The sequence below is a fragment of the Salvelinus sp. IW2-2015 genome, linkage group LG6.2 (assembly GCF_002910315.2).
Source record: "Salvelinus sp. IW2-2015 linkage group LG6.2, ASM291031v2, whole genome shotgun sequence".
NCBI lineage: Eukaryota > Metazoa > Chordata > Actinopteri > Salmoniformes > Salmonidae > Salvelinus > Salvelinus sp. IW2-2015.
In genome coordinates, this window is record NC_036846.1 from 24,421,282 (window position 1) to 24,429,303 (window position 8,022).

Below are 8,022 nucleotides of genomic sequence, written 5' to 3' on the forward strand. Positions count from 1 at the left end.
AAGCCCATACAGATAGGAAGAAATCACAGATGCATCTTGTTGATACCCCATGGGTGTAGAATCCTGAATTCCTGTTGGTTTTGAGTGGATTGACTTCTAGGCCTATTGATTATGTGATTTCAGTTGGTAAGTGGTCTATCCTAGGTTCATATATTATTTTTTTAACCGAAGGGGTCTCTATGATGTAAGGAGAAAGAGTGGAGAAAGACCTCCATAGATGTTGTTGATTTGGGGGGCAGTTGGTTAATATGTTAGTCTACTGATGGGGCAGTTGGTTAATATGTTAGTCTACTGATGGGGCAGTTGGTTAATATGCTAGTCTACTGATGGGGGCAGTTGGTTAATATGTTAGTCTACTGATGGGGGCAGTTGGTGAATAGTTTTTTTAGCCGACCGATGGGGGGGCAGTTGGTGAATAGTTTTTTTAGCCGACCGATGGGTGGGCAGTTGGTGAATAGTTTTTTTAGCCGACCGATGGGGGGGCAGTTGGTGAATAGTTTTTTTAGCCCGACCGATGGGGGGGCAGTTGGTGAATATGTGTAGGAATACCTTTTGAGCTGACATGACTAAATATGCCCTTTGTTGTTGGGTTAATGATCACAGTTGTCAACAAAAAAGGCTTGTCGTTGGTGTTATTATCACATGATGACATGTGATGTCAGTTGTATTTTGCGGCGGTGGTTACTGTAACATGTTTGTTCTTTTCTTTCTCCTCATCTCATCTATTTCAGCTCATCTATTTCATCTCAGTTTCAGAAGACTGCATGCATGAAACATTAAAGGGAAAGCCACCCTGGTCATCATCTGTCATCTTAATTATCCATAAGAGGTTCATTCTGGATATGCAAATTCTCCCTGCACCAAACAATTGGGAAGTAATTAACCTATTTTCTGTTTTCAGCTTTCTTTTTGGAGCTATAAGTTGGTATGTTTTTGGTATTTTCGAAAAACTTTGATTATTTTATTATTCTGTCATCACAGGAAATGGATTGTGAGGTTACAGATATTTGTAGTTATGTAAACCTTGCTTTTATTCTGTGTATGGAATGTTTAATACTATTTTGTTGATGGATTTAAAAAAGGAAATACAAAAATGAATGTAGATGAGATATGTAGAACATATCTAATACACATACTGTTTATTGGATAAGCTGTTCTGTGTTGTAGGCTACGGTGTGAAGGAGTCAAATAACAACAACTTAATGGATAATCAATATTATTGATTATCCTCTGAGCATATAACTCATGAAGTGGATACTTCCTAAAATTTCCCCTCAATGTTCATACTTTGCTCATGGAGCTAATCAAACTGCTATATATTTATTTGGAATGCAAGTAAAGTAGTTGACTTCATATTGATTCACAGTATATAGCAAATGGACAAGTGAAGGGAATCAGTAATGGTAGCGTCCCTCAACAGAAAATACTTGTTGGATTGGATTACTCTCAGAATGCTGCTATGTATGACAACAACTCACCATTCAAATCTCAGTTGTGCACCCATCTCTGTCTCTCTTTCTCTCTCTCTCTCTCTCCCTCCTTTTCTTTTCTCTCTTCTGTCTCTAGCTTGGCAGCCTCTAAAGAAGCCGCGGCTCGAAAAGCTGCCTCCCCAATGCCTCCCTCTGAGTTCTTGGACAAACTCATGGGCAAAGTTTCGGGTTATGATGCAAGAATCAGACCTAATTTTAAAGGTAGGAGCAGCCACCAAGACACAGTGGGATAAAACAGGAATGTAGCCAAGCACAAGCAGAAAAAACATATTCCAGTCAGGATAGTAAAGAGAGGACAGTGTAGTTAAACTATGAAATGTATATAATATCAATATATATGATATCTTTATTTTACTATTGATTTGGGCTTTAGCAAATAATTCAGATTTAAATGAGTTGGTTCTTTGAATACATTATCCGAGTGAGGTCATTTTCACACATTMAACATAACACTTTTTTAACACTTTTTACACCTTAATAAACACTTAACACTTTTTAAACCTTAAAATATTGAATTAGGCTGTTACGATGTTCACAAATCCTCCATATATTTACAGGATGTGGCTACAATGAAATGGAGTCATGTTATTATTTTATTGTGGGAAGCTGGCTACATTCCTGTAAAAACRTCACAACCGTCTCAATRTCCTGAATGTCTGTTTGGTGGTATACTGTAGGYAGTGTGTTGCTAAACATGTTTCCTGTAACGTAAAAAGTGCCGTTTCCCTATATGGAAGCACCCATGAAGATACATGTCAGAGGTTTCCTTATTGAACTATGGTCAGCAATACAGCCACGTTATGATAACTCAGTCCAAGCTGTGATGTTCAATGGTAGAGCACCGTTATGWTGGAGTGTTTGAAAGAACTCTTCATCATTTTCAATGGTAGAGCACCGTTATGTTGGAGTGTTTGAAAGAACTCTTCATCATTTTCAATGGTAGAGCACCGTTGTGGCAACCCTCCAAATGTATTCATCCCAAAATTGTTTGAAAGAACATAATTTTGATGAGAGTTCCTCTATTTTACAATATTTTTTGCTCTCGTATTAATACCACAATTATTTTCTGTACATCCTTATCTGAGGTGGTATAATTTACATGCTTTATGGTATACAAAACATATATATATATAAATATATATTTTAATATTACCATCACAATTACGGAATGAATAACATAATAATAAGACAAAAATATGAATCCAATGGTCTGCATGAGAAACCGCTGTCACAAACAACCCGTTTCCATAGCATACACTGAGATGAGCATGGTTTCTGAAGACAATTGAAAGAATTTGATTGGGATTATCTATCTAAGATACATGCTTTGATACACGTTAACTAACTGCAATGTGACTACTACTCTGTGTAACATGTAACATGATGTTTTGGCCCATGAAWTGCTGTGCCTTTTACAGGTATATTACATGTGATTTCCATGAGTATGACATCTCAGTATATGCAGTACTGAATCCAGGAGTGTTTGCTGTGACGAAGCATGAATTATTSAGCCTGCTAGAGTTACAAAACCACATCGACTCATACAGTTAGACTACATAACGTCTCTTCACTTCGCTCACCATGTTCGCTGCAACAACAACAAACAAAAAACGCTTTGCTTTGCTGTATAAACTGTTTTATGTACAGAGGCTTTGTATGAATGTATTGAATGTTATTTTTTGAGCCGTCTCAATTCACAATGATAACATTGATGACATTGTGACGGATTATAGCAGGCACTGGCTTGCCTGACCTGTAGAGTTCTGCTTTCAGCTAAACCTACTACATCACAGTTGTAGTACACTGCCCAGAGAAAGTGCTCACTGYAGAATCAGCTCAGCCTCAGTGGGCTTGTCAAGTGCTTTAATACAAGAAGCACAATAGCAGTTTTCATGCTGGTGAGTATAAATAGGGTCAGATATTCGCTAAAAACTCCAATGAAAGCTAACAGTATTCTAATGTAAAATGTTTTTGCATATTAAGGAAAAATACATGACTTYACGTAATGTATAATGTTAATCATATGACTAGTGTGTGGCGAAAGGCCTATTGTCATGGGATGGAACAATGTGAGATAGATTCAGAGGTTAGTCATGGCTGTCAGGTCAACTCTGTATTGTAGTGTGAGTGGTAGACTCACTCATTCAAGCAGTCCTTCTCCCATCCCTGCCAGCCAAACACATGATCCACACTCAAACACCAAACAGTCTGGCAGGCTTCATTTCTCATACATAACGTCGTTCAAAGACTTAAGAAACATCTTCAGTCAAGCTGACGAGAATGATGGGGGTGTTATAGAAGATATTCAGTAAAACGATACTCCAATGGAACGTATTGAACTGCTACTGTTCTTCTAGAATTAGAATGTAAAATATTTTTATAGAATTGTTAGACTTGCAAAGCATTCTTTAGAACATTAGAATGTTAGAACGTTAGAAGGCATTCTTTAGGAAATGAGAATGTTTTAGAACGTATAGAAGGCCTTCTTTAGAACATTAGAATGTTAGAACGTTAGAGGCATCTTTAGAACTTAGAATGTTAGAAGCTTAGAATTTGTAAATTAGAAGCATTAGAATTAGAACGTTAGAGGCATTCTTTAGAACATTAGAAGGTAGAATTAGAAGGCATTCTTTAGAAACATTAAATGTTAGAACGTTAGAAGGCATTCTTTAGAACATTAGAACGTTAGAAGGCATTCTTTAGAACATGTTAGAACTTTGAAGCATTCTTTAGAACATTAGAACGTTTAGAAGAATTCTTTAAACATATACATTAGAAATTCTTTAGAACATAGACGTTGGAAGCCTTCTTTAGAACATTAGGAACGGTTAGAAGGCATTTTTAGAACATTAGAATGTTAGAACGTTAGAAGGCATTCTTTAGAACATTAGAATGTTAGAACGATTAGAAGGCATTCTTTAGAACATAGAATTGAACGTTAGAAGGCATTCTTATAACATTAGAACGTTAGGATGCTTAGAAGGCTTCTTTAGAACATTAGAACGTTAGAACGCCTAGAAGAGCATTCTTTAGAACATTAGAATGTTAGAACGAGCATTCTCTGTAGGTCTAACAAAGGGAGCACACCTCCTCAATCTACCACCACTCTGCTAATGTGGTGGCACAGCAAAGTGAAAAACAGGGAGAAAAAAGCAGAGAATTGCCTGAAGCTTGATGTGCGCGGCATGAGAGGAAATTACACTGATCATGACTGGGACTCATGTGGGAAACCTTCTAATTGATTTAGCAGGTTCTCTATTGGAATGGGAAAAAGGAAATATCCTTCTGACACATTGGGATCTCCCATTATGGTCTACGAGTTTTTTTTATTTAATCATTCCACTTTAACGTTCATATCTCCAACAACGGCTAAGAATGTTAAGGTAGTCTTCTCAACACCCTCACACACACCTACTCCCCCCACCAACACACCTACTCTCCCTTCCAACCACACACCTACTCTCCCCTTCCCACGCCCCAACACACCTACCTCTCCCCTCCCAACACCCCAACACCACCTCTCCCCTTCCCAACACCCCCACCACCACCTCTCCCCTTCCCAACCGCCCCTCCCACACTAGCTACTCTCCCCCTTCCTCACACACCCCCCACCCACCACACCACCTCTCCCCTTCCCAACCCGCCACCCCACACAGCTACTCTCCCTCCAACCCGCCCCCCACTAGCTACTCTCCCTTCCCAACACCCCACACACCACCTCTCCCCTGGTCTAAAGTAGTGCACTATATAGGGAAAAGGGGCACTGGCCCTGGTCTAAGGTAAGTGCAAATATATATAGCAACTAGGGTTCTCATTCGTGAGACAAGCAATTAGAGCTATAGGTAGGGTGAGGCCGGTGTAATCTAGGGCCCCACTCTGCCTGTCCTGCAGTGATGAACAGTGGTGGGGGGTACAGCTGTGACTCCAGTCTCCTCTTCAACCTTGTCCCTCCTCATCAGTCACAGTGAGGAGCAGCTTGGCCGACAACCATGACRCTGTGCAGATTCCACCAAAATACACATCACCACCCCACCCTGTCAGTCAGTCAGTCATCACCCCACCCTGGGTTGTTACTGCTCTTTCTGTCAGACAGACAGTCAGTCAGTCAGTCCWTTCAGACAGTCAGTCAATCAGACAGTCAATCAGTCAGTCAGCCAGTCATAGAGTCAGACATTCAGACAGTCAGCCAGCCAGTCAGATAGCCAGCCAATCAGCCAGTCAGACAGTCAGTCAGCCAGTCATACAGTCAGACAGTAAGTCAGCCAGTCAGTTTATTCAGACAGTCAGTCAGCCAGTCATACAGTCAGCCAGTCAGACAGACAGCCAATCAGACTGTCAGTCAGCCAGTCATACAGTCAGACAGTCAGTCAATTCAGACAGTCAGACAGTCAATCAGTCAGCCAGTCATACAGTCAGACAGCCAGCCAATCAGACAGTCAGCCATTTAGTCTATTCAGACAGTCAGCCAGTCAGTCAGCCAGTCATACAGTCAGACAGCCAGCCAGTCAGACAATCAGACAGCCAGTCAACCAGTCAGTCAGCCAGTCAGTCTATTCAGACAGTCAGTCAGTCCAGTCAGTCAGTCAATCAGACAGTTAGTCAGACAGTCAGTCATACAGTCAGCCAATCAGACAGCCAGGCAGCCAGTCAGACAGACAGTCAGTCATTCAGTCCATTCAGACAGTCAGACAGCCAGTCCATTCAGACAGTCAATCAGACAGTCAGTCAGTCAGCCAGTCATACAGTCAGACAATCAGACAGTCAGACAGACAGTCAGACAGTCAGTCAGACAGTCAGTCCATTCAGACAGTCAGTCAGCCAGTTCGCCTGTCAGTCAGCCAGTCCATTCAGACAGTCAGCCAGTCAGTCAGCCAGTCAGAGAGGCAGTCAGTCATTCGGACAATCAGTCAGTCAGCCAGTCAGCCAATCAGACAGTGAGCCAGTCAGTCAGCTAGTCAGACAGCCAGTCAGACAGTCAGTCAGTCGGACAGTCAGTCAGACAGTCAGTCACTTAGACAGTCAGTCACTTAGTCCTCTCTGCTCTCTCCTCTTTCTCCCAAGCAGCTTCCTTTTTAAAGCCTGCCATGTCACATCACAGTGATGATCAGTGTAACCAAACGCTTTCACAATGAACTAGCTGTGTCACTTTGCTTCTGAATTTTTGCGAGACAAGTAAACATATGTAAATATACAGTCCTTGCTGCCGTATATTTACTGTTTCTGGCTTCTTTTCCCTACGCACGGAGTCTCTCTCTCTCTCTCTCTCTTCTCTCTCTCTCTCTCTCTCTCTCTCTCTTCTCTCCTCTCTCTCCTCTCTCTCTCTCTCTCTCTTCTCTCTCTCTCTCTCTCTCTCTCTCTCTCTCTCTCTGTTCTAACTCTTCTTCTTTTCGTTCTCTTTTTGTTTCAACCTACCTGACTGGGAGATGAAATATTTATTAGCTGGTGGAGCTTGACGTTCATTTGGTGTTATCAGCACTTGTTTAATGGGTAGCTAATAGGATAAATGGAATACCCTAATGAGAGAGGGGGGAGGGGGCAGTCTTACAGATGCTGCTGTGTTCAATAACGCATGGCAACACGGAACCACCCGGACTGATCTGCTGACTACTTCAGGAACATTAAAGGAATGGAACAGGGGTTCTTTATTTGTACTGTGGGTGGTTAAAGAACAATCCCCAACCAGAGTTATATTCCCAGATATAACACCACACACCAACCGTTAACTTCTATTACGTACTGACATTGAAACTTTAGTCTGCCTTCTCTTAAAACAATCTATGTCAATTGAATTTTGAGTTAATTCACTATGTTGGTGAATGAGAAGAACATTTAAGGTCCCGAAAATAGTCAACGAAAGGATTAACTCCCCGGACGGCTGCTTGCCTTGGTTTGGGTTCTTCTAGGTCTAAAAAAAATCTACAGCGTAATACATTTGCACGAAAAGCAACCCTGCAGATAAACAGAATACAATTAACATAAGCAAAACAGTGGCGAAACCGATCAACACGAGATCGACCAGAAGGCCATACCATTAGGAGGACATAGTTGGTGTCGCGTTTTATTTGTTGCCATGTGTGTTTGGCTAAACTGAAAATCGACGATAAGTCTGCGAACTGCGCTATGGGTTGCCTGTCTGGGAAAGTAGACGTTCTAAAATATCATCTGCAGAGGTTGTGACTCTCCCCCCGTCTCCCCCTCCTCGTCCCCCTGAGGTTATGTCATAGTATTGGATCATAGTTTGCAAAGTCTAATGAGGCAGAAGCACGGATAACAAGCAGAGAATGTAATGGATAAGTGTAGCAGGTCAGCCACTTTAGAGGGCAGGTGACCAGGATGGACAGGACATAGATAGGACTGGATTGGACAGCAGGATAGGTGACAGGATTTAAACAGGTCATGATGGTATAGACAGGATAGACAGCAGGACAGGATATGGACAGGACAATGAATAGGACTGGACAGCAGGATGATTGCAGGATAAGACAGGGCATGATATATAGGACCGTGATAGGGACAGCCGAACGATAGACAG

At 41.6% G+C, this 8,022-nt stretch overlaps 1 long non-coding RNA gene across 2 annotated transcripts in view; it reads left to right on the forward strand.

Moving 5' to 3' along the window:
- The window catches only part of LOC112081118 (uncharacterized), a 23,245-nt gene that overhangs the window by 8,691 nt on the left and 6,532 nt on the right, over nt 1-8,022 (forward strand). For both annotated transcript variants that reach the window (XR_002896332.2, XR_002896333.2), the window contains exon 2: nt 1,567-1,691. This is a non-coding gene — a long non-coding RNA (uncharacterized lncRNA). The remainder of the gene's footprint in view (nt 1-1,566; nt 1,692-8,022) is intronic.